The 25,990-nt window shown below is 43.4% G+C and overlaps 1 long non-coding RNA gene across 1 annotated transcript; it reads right to left on the reverse strand.

Moving 5' to 3' along the window:
* Positions 1 to 671: 671 nt before the first annotated feature.
* LOC110328771 lies at positions 672 to 25,990 on the reverse strand. The gene is made up of 3 exons (XR_002380886.1): positions 25,909 to 25,990; positions 19,414 to 19,422; positions 672 to 1,635 (listed from the first exon to the last, which is right to left on the reverse strand). It is a non-coding gene; the product is annotated as an uncharacterized LOC110328771 (long non-coding RNA).

The following is a 25,990-nucleotide window of genomic DNA, read 5'->3' on the forward strand; positions in this document are numbered from 1 at the left end:
TCCTAAGCTCAAGACCCGAGTTCCTTGGTGTGAACAAGAAGAAGAGGGGAGGAGGAAGAAGAAGAGGAAGAAGAGGAGGAGGAAGAATTACAGGGAAAGGTGAGAAGGAAGAGGTGGAAGATCCTGTTAAGATAACATGAATCCAAATTTTTATTATTTAATAGATACAGAAGTTTTGTTTGGGATGAAAATAGTTATGGTAAAAGCACACTGTAGGTATTTTTTTTGTTTGTTTTTGTTTTTGTTTTGTTTTGCTTTGTTTTTACAACAAAGTATGTGTACTTACTGAAGTACACAGTTATGGTTAAAGTCATAATGAGTAATGTACTTTACCATGACAAAAATAAGAGACATGGAAGTACTATAGACCCCAAAACAATGGGCCAACCAGACAAGGGCTGAGACCACCAAGCCTGTAAGCCAAGAGAAACTTTTTCTCTTATAACCTTCACTTATCTGGTGTTTCATCATAGCGATGGAAAACTAACAAGACCAACCTGACTGTTAAATGAGACGTATTCAGTGCCACCATCTTGCCATGTTCACTTATATCCTTTGGCCAAATATCCAAACTCTTTTTCCTTGCTTGATAAATAATACAAATAAATATAATTTAGCATATGTAAAGCCCAGGGTTTCTTCTCTGAAGCCAAAAAGTAATAGGTAAATAAAAAGAATAAATACTTATATTTATTGAGAATCTGAGTAAGCATTTACATACAACATATCACTTAGTATTTCTAAAAGGTAAATCCCATTATTTTTCTTTGTTCTTTTTTTTTTGAATATGAAAATAACTGAGACTAAGGAAGTTTATGTAGTTGGTCAAAGACCACATAACTAATGAGGGGGTGATTCGGGGTTTGATTGGATGTCTTTTTGAGACCAGATCACTGTTCCTCACCGCCATGCTTCCAAGAGTTTGAATACACCAGCTCTATATTGCCATATGTGGACTTTTTTTATACACTATCTACATTTCAACTTTGAGTTTCTGCTATCCTTTTTTTTATAAAAAAACTGATTAATAGAGCTCTTGTGCAAATTACTCTCATTATTATTAATTTTCCAGTCTTATGAAATAATATTAGCTGTCTCTCTTTACTCTAGGTTGGTTAGAGACAAAGCCAACATGAAGATGTAATTAATGATGCTTTCTGAAAACAGTTTTCCAAGGTGAAGTCAACACCTTTCTGGAAATGCTGGAAAAAAAGTCACCCAATTATCTCCCTAGACTCCACTTCAGAGTCTGAAGGAGAAGATGGGGCTTTGGGTTCCGCCCGTGTTTAAGAGGCATACCCCATCATTTTCCCCAGTATGGGGAAATACATTAATAGTCTGCAGTAGACTGATTTTCAGAACCACTCTTCTAGTTGGATGTTGGAAGGATTTTGGCCTTGTAGCATCTCCTGGTTTTGCTTACAGCCCCTGTAAAGATCTTGGAACCACTCTACTCCTTTACATACCAATAAGAGTTTAAATTCCAAACAACATCTGGTCTCATTCATAGATAGTCAATAGGAGTATGTTTCTTCGATCCACCTGAGCCAACCCTTCAGACGCTGAGGGTTCACATTGTGGAAGAGCTGTGTTGGAATTCCACTCACACGGCCTCAGATCATTGATGTTATCCTCCTAGATAAAATGTAATAATAAACTCATTTAAAATGAAGAATGTTATTTCAAGAACTGTCAAAGCAAAGGGAAATTTGGAACCACTAAAAGCTCACTGTTGAAAGACATGTGAAAAGCAAATAAAAATTAACTGTGTTCAGGCCAGCAAGACACTCACTGAGTGAAGTCACTTGTGAGGAGTGGGTTTGGCCCCGGCCCCAAGATGGCGCCCGGGACTGCCGCCAAGTCTAATGGCTAACAACTGACTTCCTCATATCCCTCAAGATAGCCACATCAGTTAAACTGCACTGCACAGATGCACCACGACGAAAGATCAGATGATGTGACAAATGTAGACCTGTGTGACTGAACTGTGCCTCCGTGGAATAGGGTGATGGGGAGTGGACTAGAGGGTATAAAAGGGGATGGCTGAGAGAGGTCGGGGGATCTTTTTAGTACACATAGTTATGTTCCTGAATAAACTGCTTTGAGAAGGACATCGGTTTCATCGCTTCTTTTCCGCTGGTCGGAGACGGTAGCCACAGTCACTTGCCCCCATGCCTGGTGACCTGAGTTTGATTCCTGGGACCCTTGTGGTAGAAGGAGAGAACTGACTCATGCAAACTGTCTTCTGTAGCACAAACCTGTACACACACAAACCTGTACACACACAAATCTGTACACACACAAACCTGTACACACACACACACACACACTAAGTAAATGCATTCCATCTAAATTTCTTAAAGATTGAAAAAGTATTTTAAAATTATGTGTGTATGTGTAGGCATGTGCACCTGAGATACTCCCCTCAGAATACAAAAGAGGATGTTGGATCCCCTGGGTCTGGAGTCACAGCCACCTAACATGGGTGCTGGGAACTGAATTTGAATCCTTTACAGGAACAGTAGGCACTCTTAACCATTGAGCCATTTCTCAATTTAAATTAAAAAAAAAAAAAGTATTAACTGCAGTTGCTGAATGCAGTAGCACAGTTCTGAGTTTCCAGCACTTGGGAGGTTAGGGCAAGAGGATCTGGCATTCAAGGCCAGTCTCAGCTACATAGAAATTCAATACAGGCCTGGATTACGTGACAGCCTATCTAAAAACAAAAAATAAGAAAGAAAGAAAGAAAGAAAGAAAGAAAGAAAGAAAGAAAGAAAGAAAGAAAGAAAGACAGACAGACAAAATGCAAATAAGCAAAATTAATCACAGTTTTAGTATGTGGTTGAAAAAGGAAAGTTTATGCCAAGTTTTTATCCAGTCATGTGGAGCCAAGCATGTAAGTCACTCAGTTCATCAGAGGCAAACAAGGACAAGGACACAGGTACCCTCAGAGAATCTATAAAAGTTGGGTGAAATAGAAGTGTAAAAACCCATAGGCTGGACCCTCCTACAGTTCAAATGATCTGACAGTGAAAATATGTTCCACATCCTACTCAAGTCTCTCTGAGATCTTTACATGGTTGCCTACTGCCTGTAACAGAGTGCCAACCTCTCTACAATGGCAGCACAGTCCCCCACTTGAAAAGTGGCGCAGACATCGTAATCTGAAGGTTACACATCCTTAAATAATCACTAAAAGACATGTACAGAGACGGAAAAACACACATGTAATGCCAATTTTCCTTGTCAATGGAGAGCATCTCTGAAACAGAAGGTCTAAAATCGAAGACAACTTCCCACAGCATGGCTATTTCCAAGTAAATGCACTTGTTAGTTGTAAATCCTTCCCCTATTTCAATCTTTACCTCTACCAGGGGACTCCCAACCTCAACACTATATACACTTTGGACTGGGTAATTTTCATTGAGGGTGTCACGTAAATGATGTAACCAGCATCTCTGGCTTCTGTCAGTAAAGGAAGAAAGCATCTCCCACAACTGTGACAACCAAATATGTCCAGACTCTGCCAAATGTCTCCCCTTGAAAGACACTGACTTATACCAATATCAAAATGAGTTTGGCTTTGCAGCTTTACACACACCAGCTGGGTAGTAAGAAAAGTAGCCTAAAAGAGTACGAGAAGAAACTGGCTCAGGACAAAGAAAATTTATTGCAGATAATATGCAGTGCAGATAATCAACAAGTAATTCATGGGAATTAAATATAGGGCTTGGAGCATCTTATTAGAGCCAGTTGGGAGACAGTGAGTGATTGAGGTTGATATAAATACCGGACACTGTATAATCACCTTCCGGGCACCAGAGCCTGGCGACTGAAGATCAAATCAAGTATTCCGTTTATAGAACTGCATGACTTCATACACATTGTGCAACTGAGCAATTGCTTGTTGTTCAGTCATTGACAGCTGGGCTCACAGAAAGGCTGCCAAACACTTGGGCCTTGCAACCAATCTCACAAAACATATTGGGCCTGAGGAAGTTCTAAGGTGATGACTATGGAGTTTAAGACGGGATCCCTTCTAATTTAAGCATAAAGTTGATAAGGTTTCGGCTGGCTTTGGCTTATTGTATATGTCCATAACTGTTTTGTGGATTAAAAACTTATTTCAACAAGAAAGCCTTGGGTCTTGGTTTTTGCGTTGAGACAGCGTATCAGGCAGGCCTCTAACTCAGTTGAGGATGATGGTGAACAGCCTTCTGCTTCAGCTCTGACTGCTGGGATTACAAGTGTGGGCCACCACACCTTGCCCCATGAGAAAGTTGATTGAGGGATGACAGCCTGGGGGCTAAGGAATTGCTGCTCTGAAGACAAATATCACCAGATGCAAGCGAAGGCTGCGGCTAGGGCTGAGTGTCAGGGTCGGAGTGCTGGCCTAGTGTTAAGTGAGGTCAGGGCAAACACCTATACCTGCATTGAATGAGAGAGAGAGAGAGAGAGAGAGAGAGAGAGAGAGAGAGAGAGATTAAACCTCTCTTTCTTCCAGGAACAATCACACTAATCTTGTCTTAGTCTTGTCTTAACAGCACAGATGACATCTGTGTACCTTGTACTTTATATAAGAAGAATAATACAGCGTATGCTAGTTCATGTGTGACTTCCTCTCTTGACATTCTTTTGTGAGGCTCACCCAAGTGGCTGAGTATAACTTCTTTGCTCTGTTCTTGTTGCTATTTTGATTACAATGAACTAATCTACCACAATTATTTTCTCTATTTTCAGTTTGATATTGCTGGACCAGGTAGTCCCAGCATTCAGGAGGTAGAGGCAAGTAGATTTCTATGAGTTCCTGGTTATCCAGGACTGTGCAGTGAGGCCCTGCCTTATAAAACAACAACAACAACAACAACAACAACAACAACAACACACACACACACACACACACTTAAAAAAGAGGCCCATGGGCAAAAAAGCATACCCTTTAGGAAACTAGGTTGACTCTTGTTTTTTTTGTTCTCCTACTATTGTACTGTAACCAAATGCTGCCTAAGATGGCCTCAAATTCATGGGTTCAAGTGACCTTCATGCCTCTGCTTCATAAGCAGCTGGGACAACAGCTTATGTACATAGGTCTGATCAGTGTGAGGAATTTAATAAAAGAAAAAGTGGTATGGCTGTGGGCCACAGATATAGCCCAGTAGGAAAGCATTTAACAGAGCATGTGCCAGGCTCTGGGCTCGGTCTCTAGCATTGAAAAAAAAAAAAAAGTAATTTACTGTCCACTGTATTTGAAGAGTAGGTTCTAGTTCACTTGAGTCTATTTGTAGTAGGTTCAACCATCACTTCATTTTCATTAGACCATTTCTGTCTATCCATCCAGAGAAAGAGACGCCCTTATGGATATATCCTCAAGCATGGCTTATGGACCAGCTTGGCAATGATTTAATGAGGATTCCGGAGGTATTCGCTGGGTGAGCTGTGTGACACCCTGGTACCTGGGAGGCACACATTTGTTGGGTGAGTTATAGAAAATGTCTGAATTCAGGGCAATATCAGAATGATTGGTATTTAAAACATTATTCCAGAAAATCTTTATATTCTAACTGTACAGAAGTTTGTTGAGATGTATATAGACTTTGGGTCTTGTTCATTTTGGTTTGCGTTTTTTTTTTCTTTTATTCGCAAGTTCTTTATGATAAAGTTTAATGTATATACATATATGAACTGGGCTATACGCCTACCTGACTTTAAAGCATGTCCCCCATGCCCTCACCCTTTTCCTCCTTCCTCTCTTCTCTTTCCCTCCTCCCCCTCCTCCCCTTTTCCTTCCTGACACAGCTTCATTCCCAGCCTGGCCTCAAACTCTCTAGGTGTGTGAAGACAACCTTGGAACTTTTTAACTTTTAAACTAGGCAGAAGCAGGTAGAAAAGAAAATAAATTCTAAGGGTCATAAATAGGCATTTCTGTCTGGAGAGAGAGAAGTGTGCTACCCTAGTACAAGATGGCATATGGCAATGGCCGCCATTCACACCTGAAAGACAGCTAATGGCTTCGGGTACCCACAGACCCTGCTGAGCCCATCCTATGCTATATAGTACTGAGAAAGCTGGTGTTCACTGAGGTCAGCATACTAAAGCAGCAACGGTCCCACCAACAGGCCCAGCCGCTGCCACTCTTCACTCCCAGAAGTGTAGACAGAGTGCTGACCGTTCGGCTCCTTGTGTCTGTGCCCCCGTGTTTTACTGCCATAAGAACTAAGAGAAAGTAGCTTCAACGCTGCCCATGACGTATCAAGATAACATTCATCAACGGGGACGCACTTCATGTCAGGGATCTATGGCTGGTAATAATTGCCTAGAAAGGAAGCTTAAAGAGGTAGGCACTCCAATGGGAGGCAGAATGTCCATGTCCTACTTTTTGGTACTATTTGAAACTTCACACCACGTGTCTTGCTAAATAATTGCTTAATTAAAATGATATCATTTTACCCTTGACTTTATCAACATCCAGGAGAAAGATATATGCTTTTTTTTTTTTTTTAATTTTGCTTTTTCTTCTGTGAGACGGGGTCTCACTACGTAGTACAGGTGGGCTTCAGACTTACACTTTTCCTGCCTGGCTTTCCCATGGGGATTACCGATGAAAGCCAGCACCCTTGTTCTATGAGCCAAAGCATAGCCTTGTCTAAGAACACGATCTTACCCACCCCTTCTCATTCTTTTCCCAAGAGGATTTTCTCCACAGTGGGGCCAGCAATGTAGACATGTCATTGCCAATCAGGCCTTTGCATGCCTGTCCTCTGTCATCAGGGAGAAGGGAAGACTTCTTTATATGGCTTACAGAGTCTTTCTGGAGCTTCTGGCCATTCATTGTCACCTATGGGTGGTGATCCCCCATTCTCAGCTCCAGCTTTTCCTTTCTTGGGACTCATTATGACCTTTCTGGAACAGTTTGTAGCCCTGGCATCACCTAGCTAAGTCTCATCTATTCCGTTGTCTCTGGTATGGCATCTTCTGGGGTCTTACCATAGATCTCTGCCCAGGTCAAGTGACCATGCCCTGTGCCACCGCACACACAGTGGCCCTTCTTCCTGTTGTCCCCTGCTGCACTGTGCAGTGTTTTGTTCCCTGGTTCCTATTCAAGATCCTCAACTTTACACAAACAGTGGCATAGCCACAAATCAATGATTCTATCTCCAGAAGTTAGCACAGGACCTGGAATGAGTGAACGGTGAAATCAACTAGAATTACATTGGGGAGAAAGGAATCATGTTAATTGTGTGTTGAAAAATAAGATTGCCATGCTTTGTAATGGAGACTGACCTGACAGGAGTGTTAGAAAAGAGGGATCTTATTAGGATAGTTTATGAAAACATACTAATAGAGCTTTGCTTATGAACAGTATCTTATTGAATTCCAGGAAGGAAGGCACTAGGATGTTTCCTTTGGGTTGAGGGTATGTTTGTATTCAGGGCACAGTAGTAAAGCTGGCTTTGGTATTGGAAAATTCTGTTCTCCAGCCATCCATCCTAACTGGAGAAAGGTGATAACACATTGTAGTCTGATTAGCATTTCCCTGATGACTAGTGAAGTTGAGCACTTCACATACTGTTTGTATATCTTCTTTCCAGAAATGTCATCTGACTCTTTTGCCCATTTTTACGTTGGAATGAAATCCCATTTCTCTATTTTTCATTTCCATTTTTTTGCACTTTTGAGCTCGTCCGATATGTCCATTGTCCTGAACTGTCTCCTTTGTGTATTCTTCTATTAGTTTCACAGATTCAAGCCTCACATCTAAGTGTCTAGTCTGTTTTGAGTTGATTCTCGTGTGCTGAGGCTCAAATCACGGCCCATGTGTACACTAACTGCTCTGCCACTGAGCTACATCCCCAGCCATTTGATTTTTGTATGTGGTAAAAGACGAGCCTAATTTTCTTCTTGTGCACACACACACCCATTTCTTGTAGCACCGTTTACTGAAGAGGCCATGGTTTTATCGGTGTGTGCTGTCAGCGACATTGTTGAAAGAAGCTGAGGCTCCATGTGCTGTTGAGAATGTGAAACTCTGAGAGCTGTTACATGGTGAGTGCGAGTGCAAACCACTATCGCCTTTATAGAAAACAGTTCATGGTTTACAAAACAAAGCACTGCCTTAAAATAGGACTGTCATATGACCCAGAAACCCACGGACGGGAGCTATCCAAAGGAAATCAAGTCACTATGTCAGAAAGATAGGTGTGCTTCTATTTCATAGCGCTGTACTCGAAGTATCCAAGATTCAGACTTAAGGAGCATGTCAAATGGAGGGACACAGAGAATGTGGAATGTATAAACAGTTGAGTGGTATTTGGCAATATAAGATCGAAGCCCACCATTTACAACAACATGAACAAGTCTAGAAGACGTTCTGAGAAGGGAAGTAAGCCAGATATAGAAAGACAACATTGTGATCTCACTCATACCTGGAATCTCAAAACTAACAAAACAAAAATGAGAGATCTCATGGAGGCCGAAAGTAGAGTAGTGATTGCCTGAGGCTGGGGGTGTGGGAGGGGGAGAGAAGGGAGGGGATGGGGCAAGCACAAATTTACAGTTAGAATGAGAGAGAGAGGAGAGAGAGAGAGAGAGAGAGAGAGAGAGAGAGAGAGAGAGAGGGAGAGTGAATTCTGGAGCCTTTGCTCTGTCAGGTGAGGAAAGTTAACAGTTACACATTGTCTATTTCAAAATAGCAAGAAAGGAATATGAATGCTTCGTTGGAGAGATGTGATGAATGTTTAAGGTGATGGGCATGTTAATCACATTGATTTGATAATTACATAAATGTACGCAGGTACCAAACCATCTTGTTGTACCCCATAAACTTCTATGACCACCATGTCCCAGTGAACAGTGGAAATAGAAGATTTACATAGTGCAGGCCCACATGGTTACTTGATTAGGACTTTTTAAAAGTTTTCCCAAAAATCATCTTCCCTCATCCCAACGTTTTCTCTGACAGGCTTGCCTCTGTTCAAAACCTTCCTCCACAGCCTCTTTCCAGTCCAGAGCACTGTACACTAGTACAAACACATGGATTTTTTTTTAACCTCTGAATAAAGTGGTATACAATCAATTTTTTATAAAATTGTACAGGATAGATTTTCATTTCTAACATACCAAACATTTCTTTTTCCTTTCAAGGAATAATTATAAAATTAAGTGTGACCAGCAGGCAAACATGCTGGCACACACCGATAATCCCAGCACCTGGAAGGCTGAGGCAGGAAGACCACAAACTCAGAGCCAGACTGGGCTGTGTAGGATGATGTTTTCTCAAAATGGCAAATGTAACCAATGACATTACGATTCAGATAGATTTAAAAGAAATTATGGTGAGAAACACTCCTGCCTATACTTTCACATACATAAATCCATATATTCGAATAAAAGAAATCAGTACAGGATTAGAAAAAGAAGTAGTAGGGAGATGCCTGGAGAGATGCCTCATTCAGAAGAGCAAGGGATGGGGCCGGGCATGGTGGCGCACGCCTTTAATCCCAGCACTCAGGAGGCAGAGGCAGGCGGATTTCTGAGGCAGGCGGATTTCTGAGTTCGAGGCCAGCCTGGTCTACAAAGTGAGTTCCAGGACAGCCAGGGCTATACAGAGAAACCCTGTCTCGAAAAACCAAAAGAAGAAGAAGAAGAAGAAGAAGAAGAAGAAGAAGAAGAAGAAGAAGAAGAAGAAGAAGAAGAAGAAGAAGAAGAAGAAGAGGAGGAGGAGGAGGAGGAGGAGGAGGAGGAGGAGGAGCATGGGATGCTCTTCCAGAGGACCAGAGTTTAGGTTCCAGCACCCACACCAGGCAGTTGATAATCACCAGCTGCAGGGGATCTGTCACCTCTGCCCTCTCACCTCTGTGCTCACAACACAGCTGCACGTGAACAGGCACACGCATAATTAAAAATAGGAAAAAATGAATGTATGATGTTACGGTGGATGGGGTGTAAACTGTGGTTAGTTTTACTTTTCTTCATTCCTTCCCACAAGGAGAAGGAATGCACTCTTTCCGTAATGAGCAAAGATTAATGAACTTGAAAAATAAGCATGGGAAAAAATTTTTTTTAAAAGAAAAAAAAAGAGAAAAGAAAAATAGTCCTGGTGTATTTAGTGTGCTTTGCTTTCCTCCCGGATGGCTGAGGTTCCTGAGCTCACAGTCTGGAAACTGAACTGGCAGATCTTAACTCTGGCTACACCGACACATCTCTACCTGATATGACCGCATCGCTGGTCCTCCCCCACTCCATCCCGCACTTCTCTCTTCTTGCTTCCCTCCCCACCCCCCACCCCCACCCCCAATCATTTCTTTCTTTTATTATTCAGTATGTTGTTCTCCATTCTGGTGATAATTCCACAGGATGCTTTTGGCAAATCTTGGGTCACCATCTCTGGAGTATCTGCCCATTTTGTCTTTATCAGTTCTTGTGTGTTTTAGGATACTTCAAAAATGATTCTGGGCCTCTGACACAACTGTGCTTTCTCAAATGAGATGCCAGGGAGGGCACGCTTCGAGAGTTTGTAGGTGCTACAGGATGTTCCTGGGTATATGAGTAACCAGGAGAGAGAGAGAGAGTACTCAGTGGTCATTCCATAAATGTTTCTTCCTCCTGATGCTCATGACGTAAGTGAACCGAATGAAGAATCTCAGAAGTGCTTTTTCGATCCTATCTCTTTGTCTGTAAATAAACAAAACCATTTCGTTTTTATAGCTGCCTCTGTTAGTCAGCTTTCTATTACAGCAACAAAATAACCGAGATAACAAACTTTATTGTTTATTTAAAATATACTTATTTTTCATCTACATGGATGCTTTGCCTGCGTGTGTGTTTGAGTACCACCTGCATGCACAGAGTCTGCAGAGTCTGGTACTGGATCTATGGGCAGTTGTGAGCTTCCCTGCGGTTGCTGGGAATAGTTCTTCTGGCTCCCAGGAAAAGCAGCCAGTGTTCTTGTGTGCTGAGCCAACTCCCCAGCCCACTGTAAACTTTAGAGGGAAGGAAAGCACTGTTTCTTAGGTTTCAGTTCATAGTCATTGGTCCAATTGCCCTTGAGTCTGTGACAAGGCAGTTTGTCATAGCTGTAGTACGACATGCCTGAAGCTGCTTACCTCAAGGCATGCGGGAAGTAAAATAAAGAGAAGACACCAGTGTCCCACAGTCCCCTGTAAAGGCCATGCCTTCTCCTCGGATTGAAAACCTCTTTCTAGATCGCCCATCCTAAAGGTTCTACTACCTCCCAATAGCACCTCCAGGGCCAAGCTTTTAACACCGGGCTTTCTGAGTGTACTTGTTCAAGCCATAGTGCCTTCTTATACAGAAATTAAAACAAATGTCATTTCCAGGAAGGCAAAGCTAACTTCAGTTTTTCACATGTTGATGAAAGTATCTACACTCTGGCCAAGGGAAGGTACAAAAGTGTCACTTTGAAAGAAAACCAGCATTTGCAACTGTTTAGAAGAAACAGAAATGATCATAAATTCCCTCAAGTAATCACAAAGGTTTTTTTTTTCCACCACCAGACACTTCTCCTAGTTGTTTATTTCAATTTTGAGCCATCTCGGGGGCATTCTAAATTCTGATAGCAATAATAATTCTCCCCTCCCCCTCCTCCTCCTCTTCCTCTTCCTCTTCTTCTTCTTCTTCTTCTTCTTCTTCTTCTTCTTCTTCTTCTTCTTCTTCTTCTTCCTCCTCCTCCTCCTCCTCCTCTTCTCCCTCTCCCTCCCCTTCCCCTTCTTCCTCTTCATCCTCCTCTTCCTCTTCCTCCTCCTTCTCTTCCTCAACAGAGTCTTATGTAACCTGGGCTGGTTTGGAACTCGCTATGGATTCAAGAATGCCTTCAGATGTCTTGTCTTCCTACCTCTACTATCTGCATGCAAGGATTTACAGGTATGGAATCTTGTAAGGCTTTATTTTGTTTTTTTCCTTATTTAAATTTCTGTGTTCATGCATACATGTGTGTGCAGGTACACATAGATGTGCATACACAGAGGCCAGAAAAGGGTGTCAGATCCTTCGAAGATGGAATTACAAGACTTTAGGGGATACTTGGCTTGTTATATGGGTGCTGGGTCCCAGTCTTTGGTCCTTCTGATTGAGGACTGAGTGCTCTTAACTGCATCTAAACCATCTTTCCAGACCCCTTCTAAATCTTAGTCACAGCACAGCTCTATTTTTCTTTAGTTGATCTTCTTGAAGAAATCAGTTCGTCTATGAAGAACTCCTGGGCTGTTTTCTCCTGCAGCTCAGCAGATTTTGATTTGTTCTTGTGGCTCCAGTCACCAAGTCTGTGCTGGAAGACCCCACATCTTTTTTCCAAACTCTTTTCCCGAGTGCTGGGTGACCTATTATCAGCTACACATGAGAAGAACCTCGTGTGTGCCCTGAATTAATTTCCTTCTCATATCCTTCTAATCTGCAGTTTCCTACCTAATTTTCTACCTGTCCCACCTGCCACCTTTGACTCGCCCCTCTTCAACATCCCTTCACCCAAATGCCAAGTCTTACACATTTTGCCAGTTAAACAGATTTCCAGCCATTTCATTCCATCACCACTGCCGTTAACAGTCCAAGCTACTCTAACGTCTCACCTTCATCATAGCAAAAGAGTCCCAAATCTCCTCCTTGCCTTCCGTCTGTCCTCAGAGATCCAGTCTACACACAGCAGCTAGGATGATTGTTCTAAATCACAACCTAAGCTCGCTTTTCTCCAGCTAGTATATAATGGTCACTGCCTTCAGGATTAAGTCCAAATTTCTCAATCCACAGACGTTCGCGATCTGCTCTCTCCACCTGTTTCTACAGCGCCACCTCTTCCAGTGTCCCTTCCCCCACCACGGCTGCAGCAACAATGAGTTTCTTTCTGTGTGCCCTGGTATTTCCTGGTCTTTGCATAGACTGCGACACACTCACCATCTGGAACAGACCAAGCAGCCTCTGTGTCACCAGATCCTCGTTATCAGCTACCAGCAGTATCGGGTCTCAGTGCAAACCCCACAGTTCTCTGGCATGCCTTCCTTGCTAATGTCTTCTCTAGACTGAGTAAGGGCTTCGCCCTCTTTTCCCACAGCACCCCATACTTACTCCTGTCAGAGTTTATTACACACTGGATTTTGATTTTCTGATTGTTTTTGCCACCCTTAGTAGATTGGTAGCTCCCCACTGACAAACAGGGTGTCTTGTTTACTTTAACATCCCTGGTAAGTTGATAGCTTAAAGGTCTTGTAAAAGACGGGGTAGAGGCCTGGAACCAGTAAGCTCTCATTTCCTATTGACTGAACTGATGAATGAAGTCACAGAAGTGACAGGCTCCCTGGCTGCTAGAGCTGTTACAAATAAAGCTTGAGTTACTTTGACCGGATTAACAAGTAAACCTTCAGGCCAAGGCCAGATTGAGGAAATCAAGACCTTGATTTTCATGGCCTAGACTGACCCCCATCCTATAGTGAGGTGTCCTGGCTTTAACAGTCAAAGGCCTATGAATTGTTGTGTGTTTGTGTGTATGTGTGTAGTATGTTTGTGTGTTTGTGTGTGTGTGGTATGTTTGTGTGTAAGTATATAGTGTGTTTGTGTGTATGTGTGTAGTATGTTTGTGTGTATGTGTATAGTATGTGTTTGTGTGCATGTGTGTAGTCTGTGTGTATGTGTAGTATGTGTTTGTGTGTGTGTGTAGTCTGTGTGTATGTATAGTATGTGTTTGTGTGTGTGTAGTCTGTGTGTATGTATAGTATGTGTTTGTGTGTGTGTAGTCTGTGTGTATGTGTAGTGTGTGTGTGTATGTAGTGTTTATGTGTGTGTTGTATATGTGTGTAGTGTGTTTGTGTGGTGTGTATGTGTAGTGTGTGTTTGTGTGTATATGTGTAGTGTGTGTGTGTACCTCTAATGCCATTCCTTATGCCATTCCCTTTGGTTCTTGAGACAGGGTCTTTCAGTACTGGCCAGGAACTTTCAGGAACTGGCCAAGTAGGCTGGTGTAGATATCTAGTGAGCCCAAGGATCTGCCTGTCTCTACTGGGATCAGAAGTGTGTGCTGCTGCACCTGGTTGGTTTTGTGGTTCTAGACATGAACTTGGCTCCTTTGGCATGCAGAGCAAACACCTTACCAAATGAGCTTCACCAGCCCTTTAATTCCCAGTTCTGACGGAAACTACTCTATCCTCTAAATGAGTTATAAACCAGGCAAAAGTAAATATTCTCTCTTTTTTTTTTCTTTAAAAATGAATTGTTAACATTTGATGACCTCCCCTCTCGCCTAATACCTTCAGCCTTCCTTGAAGCTCGTCCACTGAAGAAGTTGTCCCTTACAACGATGGGCTGCTTAGGAAGCTTCTCTTTCTTCCAGAACTTGGTAGAAGCTTCAGAAGGAAAGGGTTTCTAGTTCACCACAGGTGTTAGTCGGAGTCTTCTAAAGGGACAGAGCTGAAAGAGCATCTGTTATATTATATGCAGTGATTAGCTTACAGGACACAGTCTGGGTGGTCCAACAACGCTGCCGCACTGGGAGGCAGAGAATGTGGTAGTGGTTCCGTTTAGGAGGCTGGATGCTGCGGCCGTTCCAGTCTGGTGCTGGAGTCCTGGAAGATGGCTGCAGAACTACTGCTCTTCAGTCTCCACTGGAACCCAACTTCCCAGGAACCAGGTGGCCAGGTTTCTAATTTGAACACCAGAGGAGCATTGATTGCCCCTGTGGGGTGTGTGTGTGTGTGTGTGTGTGTGCGTGTGCGTGTGCGTGTGCGTGTGCGTGTGTGTGTGTGTGTGTGTGTGTGCGTGAAGGCCCACAGACTCACGAGCTCAAGGGAAAGGGATGAGACTCCAGTCTCAGCCCTCCTCTTTGCTGGAGATTTTAGCATTAGACTCTAGCAAATCAAAGATTATTGCTGGAGAATAGGGCAGGGATAGAAGTTTGAACAAGTGGATTGAAAACTTGCAATATTTTAATGGAAGCATGCCAGGATCGGGCTTAAACAAGAAACAATGTCTCTGCTAGTAAATGAGAAGAATCCAAGATGACAAAGACATCGACAAGATCAGAAACTGAAATGTGGTGACATCACAATGGGTCCATCTGATAGAGCACAAGGAGGGGGTGCGGTGGGGGAGGAGCGCTGCTTTCTCTACCGATTCAGGGAAGTCCTCTTTGAAATAGGGACGTCTGAGCTGAGACCTGACTGGTAACAAGGAGTGAGATGGATAAAGAGATGTGGGAAGGATAACTGTGTTGGAAGAAATAGCAAGTGCAAAGAATAAATTTGCAAGTTCAAGAAATGGGGGTGGGGGTGGAGGGAGCATTTGTGACAGGGACATGTTGGTGCTGGTGAAGGCAGCTCTCAAGCACAGGCTTGGGCTTGAACACTGAAGAAGAACTGGAGGCTCTAGGCAAGTGATTGATTTTTTTTTCCCCCCTAAATATCCTTAAATGTAGACTAAAGTAGGAGAAGCTAAAAGGAGTGTGGGGGCAGGGAGCCAATTATCTTTAAATCTCTCCCACTTAAACTAAAACCATTTGTTTGTGTCTTGTCATATTTCAATAGTCAGAATGAATTGTTGTCTGTTAGTGACTCCGGAGAAGAATGAATCCTTCCTGCACATTTTAATTTTTTTTTTAACTGTTCCTACCCAATGGGAGACTAGAAAGTAATTTTGTTTAAGAATTAAAATTAAAGCAATTACTAATTTTAACCTATTCTCCTCCCAGGTGGTTATCGCAATTAAAATCAGAACCTATAACAGTCACATCCGACTAGAACACAAAGCTTTCAAATCCTTCATTCTAGACCTTTGGGTGCAGGGATGAGGTTTTGCAATCTTCTCTATTTTAATTGCAGCTTATGTAGCCTTTCTAGAGAAACCTGTGAGGTTTAAAGGTGAATTCAATCTGAGTGTAATTAAAAAGTTATGCGTGCAGTATTCCTTGCCAGGAAATGTTATCCATGTAGTGTCTGTTAAATGACTTAAAGTCGGTTTGTTAATCTGCTGTTCAGAACCTTCTCTGTCAAAATAAAAACTTAATATACTGTAGTCCTGAAAAAATATTTTTTTTCCTGAGTACCATAAAGCACTTCGCTGGTGTTTTCCCCTTTGTCCTCACCATTTCCAAGGTAAGTAGGCAGAAAGGATTCTGCACAGACAGTATGAGCAGGAACAAGGCCAAGAGAAATGAATGAGCATGTCCAAGGTCACCGTCTACGTCAGCGGCAGCGGAGGGATGGATCTCAGGTCTTTTCGTTCCCAGGGATCTGGCATTCTGTAATGTCAGCTAGGTACCAGACCAGTTCTTGTTTGGTTTAGTACATCTGAGTCTCCATGTATACAATTACTGGGAGCTAATTCGACATCTGTTGGAAGTCGTACCCCTGCACTTGGTGTTTACCTTGGCAATGGCTCTTTATAGTTATTTTTAGCTGCTTGTTTTGCCTTTTCTTTTTAAACTGTTGTTTATAAATGATGGCATCTGAGGCTTAAAATGTGGTGAGATTAGAAGATTTATCTCATAAATCGTAGGTGGATTGCCTTTCTAAGAACCTATGTGGGCTATATATAACCTTGCTATTTTGCAAAAGACAAGACTTACTGCCTGTTGTTTAGGAAACTAGAGATGCACACACACACACACACACACACACTCCATTGAGAACTGAATGTCTTTTTGTCCATAATAGGCTATCTAAGCTTCTGGGTGCCTATAAGAAATAAAAGCAGCCGGGCAGTGGTGGCACACGCCTTTGATCCCAGCACTTGGGAGGCAGAGGCAGGAGGATTACTGAGTTCAAGGCCAGTCTGGTCTACAGAGTGAGTTCCAGGACAGCCAAGGCTATACAGAGAAACCCTGTCTAAAAAAAAAAAAAAAAAAAAAAAGAAAAGAAAGAAAGAAAAGCAGTCGGAGCTTTGAATTCTAGACATTTTTTGGTTCACGTATTCTCTCATTCTAGAATACCTTTTGGGCCCCACCCATTCTTGAGGCAAGGTCTCACTACCTAGTCAGGCTGGTCTTAAACTAGAGAGCTCTCTGCCTTGGCCTCCCGAGTGCCACTCGCTGCCACTGAGTCCCACTGTTCCCTTGCTTTATTTTTGCCGCTTCCTCCTTCCCCCATGCCTGAATATTTATTGTAAAGAGGGAAAAATTCCAAGCACGCACAGGTAAAGCAAAACTACTAGCCGGCCTCCACATGGCTGCCACCCTGACGGCAGTTACACGTAAGTACCGTTGCATAGCGATATTTTTACCACACTCACTTCATCTGCCACTTTTTTCCATTGCCCATCTTTTCCAAACTAAATTTCAGACACCAAGTCACCCCACCTTATAAACTTGATCTCTGTCTCTCTCTCTCATATATATATATATGTGTGTGTGTGTGTGTGTGTGTGTGTGTGTATGTGTGTGTGTGTGAATTTTAATTTTAATTCACAGTTGTAATGTCATCATCACACAAAAAATTAACTATAATATCTTTGCATCATGTACAATCAACTGCACAATAAAATTCTCAGATGTTTAAATAAGCCAGTCTTTCCATTTGTGTGGTCAGACCAGGGTCCCCAAATGGCATCTGTCTGCTCGGCCACCCTGGCTCCCTAGCACGCTTCTCGCCACATCCTGCCATTGACTGATCTCAGAAGCCAGGTAAGTTGCCAAGAGACTGCCCTATGGTTTAAAATAATCTTTTTGCCTTTATTTCCTGTGAGCTTTTTTTTAAAAAAAAATAAAGTAGCTTGATTGGTTTCAAGTTCAGGAGTTTGTTGATTATTTTTTCAATTGTTGCTGAAAGGACATTTCATATGGGGGTGTGGTGAGCCTTCTCTTACATCTCATGAGGAAAGCCACAGGGCCTGGGTTATTGTCCTCTCACTGGTGCTAAGGGTCACCAGAAAGTCCATGTGTCACAGCCTGATCCTTCTGTTGGAAGGGTCCCACCAGGCTCTTAGCTGCAGGATCAAGCTATTGATGATCTTTGCCTACAACAGATATTTCGAAGCTCTCCAATTACTTTCAAATCCTGTCATTCTTCTTTATTTAGTTGATGGACTTCTTCCTATAGAAGCTTTCCTCATTAACCTAGCTTACTTAACTAAAGCAGGAATTGCTGCTTAACTGCTCCCATCTGAGAAACGGATCCTTATAGTTACATTTAGTGGTATCTAATGAAACACGTTTCAAATAACTGCATTCACAAACGTTCTTGAGACTCAAATTCTTGAACTGAAATTTTACTTCTAATGACAATTCCTAGCAAAGGAATATAAAGCAGGTAGAGTGTTTGATAAATGACGGAAGTGAGGAGAGCACATAGAGACCTACACCTCAAGCTTTCCCATCCCAACTGGATCCTTCCTTACGTCCCTTGGTCTTCACTTAGCACCCTACCTAGTATGTACCGATGCGGAGAACAAAAGGATGAACAACAGTTGAAAAGAGAAGATGTCAGTTAGAAACAAGGTTGATGTGGTGATTTGCATAGAGATGGCCCCCATAGACTCACGTGTTTGAATGCTTGGCCTGCCACAAGTGGTACTATTAGGAGGTGGGGCCTTGTTGGAGGAAGTGTGTCACTGTGGGGGTGGGCTTTGAGGTCTCCTAGTGTTTAAACTCCGCTCAGTGTGGAATTTTCAGAGCCTCCTCCTGGCTGCCTTTGAGTTAAGATGAAGAACTCTCAGCTCCTTCTCCAGCACCATGCCCGCTGGGATGCTGCCGTGCTTCCCACAATGCTTCCTACAATGGACTGAACCTCTGAAACTGTAAGGCAGCCCCAGTTAAATGTTTTCCTTTATAAGAGTTGCCTTTATCATGGTATCTCTTCACAGCAGTGAAACCCCAGCTAAGACAGTTGTGGACAAAACAAAAAGAGTAAGTTCCTATGAGAGAAAAAATAATACTGCTAGAGAATGTGGCTTGGGGGCGTGGCTCAGTGGTAGAATACTTCCCTAAAAAGCTGGGTCCCCTGATTTAACTGGAAATACTACAACCACACTATGCCACCTTCAGCCTTGAATGGAATGAACAAATACAATTCTTTTATATTTCCACTAAAGTCAAGAACATGTTGCTTTATTTATTTTACACCTGCATATGTGTTTAATTACTTGCGGAGATGATGACAACTGGGTGGTTTCAGTATTTTTCAATTGTTCATAGGAATGAAGTCACCTGGGAGAGACAGCCTTACACACTCAGGAGCCTCAGGGGAGCAGGCATTAGCTTTCCTTTGAATGCCACAGTTGAGCAGGACTACATTACTATGCAGCTACCACAGGCTGTCTGCTTGGAGAACCTTTTAATAACACCTTGATTTAGATTACACTTTTGCCTGGCATGTGGCACATGCCTTGAGTCACAACACTCAGATGGCAGAGGCTGGAAGGTCTCTGAGTTACAGGATAGCTAGGGCTAGACAGAGAAACCCTGTCTCAAAACCAACCAAAAACCAAGAATAACTTTCATTATCTGTCTTAGAAGCAACTGTCTACTAGCATGCAGAGTTGGGCTGGGGTGCCTGCTCTCAGCCAATGGGAGGCATAAGAACGTTTTGTATCATCTTTTGATATTAGGCAGAGCACAAGACCCATCACTAGAAAAGGGAGAGTGGTTTGCCAGAACTCTGCCTCTTTATAAAAACAAAATGTAAAGTTAATACATAATAGCTTTGGAATGTCCCAGAAGTTCATATGAAAACATGAACAGCGTAGGAAGGGCTGACTCTCCACTCGCATTCCTGTAACAGATATTAACCCTTAGGATGTAAACTTTTCTCTGCCCTGGCAAGTTCTACATTCCCAAATCAAATGTGATGACACAGCCTGATATTCTACAAAGATAAAAATATCGTGGATAGAGCTCTTAGAGTACTTGAGGACAGGTGAAAATAAATTATAAGCCTGCTCTAGAGAACAAGCCGAAATTAGTTCTTTTTCTCCTGAAACTGTTGGGAGGAATTTTGGCATTCAATTCTGCTTCTGTTAATGACAGTCTTTGTAGGGAAGCTCTCTCAAGAGTAAATCAGAGACGTCTGAATAATTATGTCTGTAAGTTAACGTGGAAAATGCTGCTGCCATGAAGTGGCTTGTGTATTTGTGTATAGACATGTGAGACTGTTGACAGAGTGTGAGCATCTCTGCATCACATAATAATCCACCAGCTGCTTGATGTCAGCCAATGTCATCCATCACCCCACTGCAGCCATGTTGGGCACACGAACAGAGCCACAGTGAAAACACAGGCCATTATGTCACTGCTGCCACACGCAACCCTGCCCCTCCCACTAAAAGAGACCAAACAGCCAGTCAATGAGCAGGTAAATCCAATGGGTCCTTGTAATCAGAGCCATTGTGAGTGAGGAGCTGGAGCAATGGCTGAGCAGTTAAGAGCCCTTGTCGTTCTTTCAGACGACCTCCGTTTGGTTCCCAGCACCCAAAAGGTGCCTTACATTCCAGTTCCAATTCCAGAGGATCTTGTGCCTCTGGGCAAGTACACAAATGCTCACAGAGACACACAGTAACACATAATGAATAAACACAAAATAAAAAGTGTATCTTAAAATATTTTCTGACAGTAATAGACACATATTCAGGCTCTATGTTAGATTTTCCCACCGACCAAAGCAGTAAAGTATCTAAGAGCTCGTGTAGTATTTGACCTACTAATACGGTCTCCCACCAATAACCACCATACTAGGAACTTACCTTACTTAACTATGCACATGGAATTTCCCTGATGTTAACACACACACACACACACACACACACACACAGAGCAGAGGCTGCTGGTCAGATAGACTTGGACACATTTTTCTAAAAGTGTACCGAAGCACCAGTTCAGAGTCAATGCTATGTAAGGAGGGACATCATCCTCCCGGGTGTGATGTACCTGACAGGGAGAATTTATGGACTGTGAACCGCAGGATCAAAGCAGGGATATTTGTCTCCACTCTCAGTGGAAGATTTCTGTCTTCTGTCCCCATTACATTTCAGAGCTGAGGATTCTGATCTTCAGAATGGGAGCACAATAAGACTCATTGAGGTGGGGTATGGTGGCACATGCCTTTCATACCAGCACTCAGAGGCAGAGGCAGGCGAATCTCTTTGAGTTCAAGGCTAGCATGGTCTAATCATGAGTTTCAGGCCATGCAGGACTATAGAAAGAGAGAGCTTGTCTGAAAAACAGACTCCCACTGAACCATAATCAGGCTGCCCCTGAGCACACGAAGCACCGTGCATGAAGGGATCATTAGCACACTGGATGGGGAGTTTCAACAAGTCATTGGAGGTGGATGGGACTGAGGGAACTCAGTCGACTCACATGGGCACTGTCTGTCATCCCCTCAATGCTGCAGGAAACAAACTAGAGAACTATCCCCAACCTGAGAAGGACAATGGAGACCCAGAGTTCAGTCCCTTTAGGAATAGGTCTGTGTCGTGGCATCTAGAGAACACCCCCAACCAATAGAGACATTATCTGGGGTACAGGAACTTCTAGAATGGGCAATAGCGAAAATACAACTGAGAACTGGTTCCAGCCCTCAGTCGAGTCTCAAAAGGTGGGTGTCTAGTTTTTCCACTAGCCATTCCTTTCTTAGCAAGATAGACCCAAGCTGGAGAGACAGCTCAGTTGATGCAATAACTTACGGTTCAGGTATAAGTATCTGAGATTGATCTACAGAACTCTAACCCCCCCCAAAAGAAAGCTGGATGTGATGTAACTGGAGAGGTAGAAAGGAAGTAGGCAGGCGGATCTCTGAGGCTTACAGGCCAGCCAGCCTAGCCCAAGGAAAAGCTTGGTCTCAAAGAAAGTTCCTCAAGAAAAACACCCAATACTGACCTCTGGCCTACACACACACACACACACACACACACACACACACACATGCACACACATATATGCACACATGCACAAGCATGTGCACACGTGGAAAACGAAAGAGAGGTACCTGGAAAGCAACGTATCTAAGCAGTACTAGGGTAGTTTATGTTGAACATAGAGAGGAACTGCACCATACCCCACCAAGGAGAGAAGATGTGTGGTCTCAGTGCTAGGAGTGCAAATGACAGAGAGAGCCTTCAACTGGTGGGTCTTGTAGAAAGTGCCTAGGCCACACCCTTTCAGAAGAAGCCCACATCCAAGGTTGACTGATGAGGTAGTTTGATTAGGTATGGCCCCTGTAGACTCATGTGTTTGAATGCTTGACCCATAAGGAGTGGCACTATTAGGAGGTGTGACCTTATAGGAGGAAGTGTGTCACTGGAGGCAGGTTTTGAGGTCATATATGCTCAAGCTACACCCAGTGTGGTAACAGTCCCCTTGCTGCCCAAGGATCCAGATGTAAAACTCTCGACTCCTCCAGCACTGTGTCTGCCTGGATGCTGCCATGCTTCCTATCATGATGGTGATGGTCTAAGCCTCTGAAACTGTAAGCCAGCCCTAATTAACCCTAACTAAGACAACTGAGGTGAGACTATAGCGGGTCTGACTATTCCAGCCTGAAGTGAGGCCACTTGGGGTGTCTTGACCCTGCACTCCAGAGAACTGGCTGAAGCAGCCATGCTGGTTTCACAGTTTGACTCTGCCATCTTCCTGATTCTCCTTTCCTAAAAAAACACCACGAGCATTAATCTGTCTTAGAGCCTTCTTCCCAGGGCACTCAAATTACGAATATTAGTTACAGAGAATTCTGCTTCTGTGGATTTCCTACATATTTGTTACTGAGAGCCACATGGTCTACAGATTTCCTGAGCTCAATTGCCTTTTACCTAAATTTAGGTTATTGCTGCCATGACCCTAAATGTGTTCAATATAGCAGACTGGACATCTGACTGAGCTGCCATAAGGGTTAGTTAGCACGCATGTGCGTCTCACTTTCCTGGCCAGAGTTTCCTCACTAGCTTTTGTGTTTCCAGCTCCTAAGGAAATAATCAGTGTTCAGACCACATGGTTAAACGGTGACGAGCCACATGAAGCCAGGCTTTTCTTGCGACTCATTCTCGAAGTTCTAAGCCTTTGAAGAAAAGATGAAGATCTTTGTTAAACTACTAGCTATATTTGCCCCTGTACCCAAGAAAGTCCTCCTGATCACACCAGCGCTTCCTTTCCTGTGTGCCTGGCTGTGAATCCAGTGGAGCCTATCAGGGATAGAGCAGAGGCAGGGATTCCAGATAGGAGAAGAGGGTGAATGAGTCCTGTCAACTTCACTGGCTACAATCCCAGAAGCCAGTGCTTCCTGCTGACACAGCAGTTGCCATTTATTGCTGAGCTGCTGTTCACCGGGCACGATGCTAGGCCCAGGTGTCAGTGAGAGAAAATACTGCCCTCCCCTAAGAAGGCTGGTCTCATGCAGAAGATGGATGAGCAATAGAATCTTGGATCCCAGAGAGCCGTGTTCTTCCCAAAACACCTGTGACAACATCAGTGCCAGGGCGAAAGTGAAGTGCCAAGCAGCAGGCAGTAGACTTTGAAATGAAACCACAAAATCCAGCCATAGAGTCTCACTGGAAACACGCAACATACTTTCCCTCCAGTCAGATAGCCAAGGAATTGTACCTCTTTCCAGAAGAAGAGAGATAAATGAACCGTGCGTTGTTCGCTAGGAAAAGAATGTAGGCCAGAAGGCAGAGGGAGAAGTCTGGGGTGATGGTTCTAAGGAGGAAATTAGGAGGCTGGGTTGTGGCTCAGCACCGAGAGCGTTATGTAGCACAGGCAATGGCCGTGGGTTTGACGCTCAGCACTACAAACAACAAAACAAAACCCAACAGGAATGGCCAAAGAGTCTGAGCTCTTTCACCCTTTACTTAAGACAGAGTAGACTCCTGTTACAAAATCGGAAACCACTAGGCCAGTGGTTCTCAACCTTCCTAATGCTGAGACCCTTTAATATGGTACCTCATGTTGTGGTGACCACCAACTATAAAATTAATTTCCGTATTATCTAGGTTCTATGGGAGCCACAGAGACATTTCTTTTGACCTAAGACCCAGCTTGAAATCATCCTCCTTATCTTAGCTGGAGGCTGGATCTCAGTCCTTCATTTCAATGATGAGATAGGCCAAGGAGAGATAAGCCAAGATCAACTGTGGTCTTGCTATTGTTGTGAATTGTAATATAAACATCTGATATGCAGATCGTCTTAGGTGAGGGCTGTTTGACCCAAAGGGGTTGCAACCCACAGGGTGAGAGCCATAGTATTAGTTATCTGTGTTTCCATGCACAGGGTAGAAGGGATTAAAGACTTTGAAAGGGGATATCATTAACCACATGGGAAGAGAACAGTGTGAGAAAGCTAATGTGTCCTTGGAGGCCCATGCTTTCATTGTCCAAAATAAGGGTGCCACAGTCCACTGGTCAGGTTTGCTTCTGAAGAACGGCAGTGGATCTGTCCCGTCGACGCTATTCCTTTCCCCTTGGCTCAGGAGTGAGAACTGTGAACAGATCAGGAGTTAGCAGGATCTATAGTTAGACTTTCACAGAAGATCGTATGATCAGGCAGAAACTTGTCTGGGCAGGTATCGTGTTCAGAGGAGGGATGTAACCAGGAAGGCGCCAGAGGATCTATGGAACGCGGTGGTGGTAAAGCGAGATGGAAGGGCCACTAGTCACTGTGCACTGACAGCAACACCAGGGAAGTCACTTAATCATTGCTCCTAAAGCCAGCATAAACTCCTAATTCACACATCTAGACGAGGTTCTACAGGAGCCACGGAGACAGTACTTTTGACCTAAGAGCCTGCTTGAAATCATGTTCCTTATCTTAGCTGGAGGCTGGATTTCCAGTCCTTCATTCCAACGATGAGATGGGCCAAGGAGAGATAAGCCACAGAAAGGTGAAAAGAAAAGCTGGCTGGAGTAGCACATGCCAAGAGGCAGATGACAGCCTGGTGACACTGTCATCAGGTATACTGGCATGAGCCTATTACCCCAGAGTGCGAGAGACTGAGGTAGGAGGGTCAGGCATTTGAGCCTTACCTGGGCTAAGTAGTAAGATCCTTAGAATAAGAAAATCCTAGTATAATATTGGTGAATTTTTCATATTGATGGGCAAGAGAAGAGAGACTTGGAAAGAGTATATGTATGATTAGCCCTTGACCCCAGTTCAAGAGCAGCAATAAGAAGTAGCAACTTGGGCCAGCCTGGCAGAGCGTGAGGTACCCCTGAAAGGGTCTGGGAGAACTCTCAGGGTTGCAGGAAGTGTCCTGTACCAAAATCTGGGTAGAGATTATGTGGACCTATTCGATATGTAAAGCTTCTAATGAACCTACCACTTATTTAACATTTATCAAATATATTTATTATTTAACTATATATGTATGTGTATGTGTGTGTATATATATATATATATATATATATATATATATATATATATATATATATGTACTTGGGGGCTTGAATCCACTGTGGAGACAGAGGTAACCTTGAACTCATAGAGATGTGCCTGCCTCTACCTTTGGAGTGCTGAGATTATAGGAGCACCACCATGACCAGGTCCAAGGTGGCAGAATCTGGATCTGGATACATTTTCTGGGCTAGCCTAGAACTTACAAAACAGCCCAGGCTGGCCTCAAACTTGCTATCCTCCTGCCTCAGCCTCAATGCTACGATTGCATGCAACTGCCAGCACCCCTAGGAAAACAACTTATTTTAAAACTCATTTCTTTTGTTCCTGACCCCCACTCAACACAGATTAAGTAGGCCACGTGTCTTGGCTAGGTTACGGCTGAGCTGGTCTTCCGGGGAAAATGAAACGTAAGGAGGGGCAATCTTGTGTTTCCCCTAGGTAGAGGTGCCCAGACAGCGGCACAAACCGTGGTCCTTTAGCAGCTACTGGATACAAGGGCACACTCTGTTTCCCAAAATGTGGGAGTGATGCGGGCAGATCTGAACCTTCAAACAAAGTAGGGAGGAGCTACAGAGTCAGGCAAAGATACTTAACAGGCTACCAGAGGCAGCAGGGGCTTTGCAGAGCAACGCGGGTCTGTGGTTCTCCTGGCCTAGGAACAAGAATAGCACGGAGTGAGCAAT

Source organism: Mus pahari, chromosome 11 (genome assembly GCF_900095145.1).
Source record: "Mus pahari chromosome 11, PAHARI_EIJ_v1.1, whole genome shotgun sequence".
In the NCBI taxonomy this organism is placed as follows: domain Eukaryota; kingdom Metazoa; phylum Chordata; class Mammalia; order Rodentia; family Muridae; genus Mus; species Mus pahari.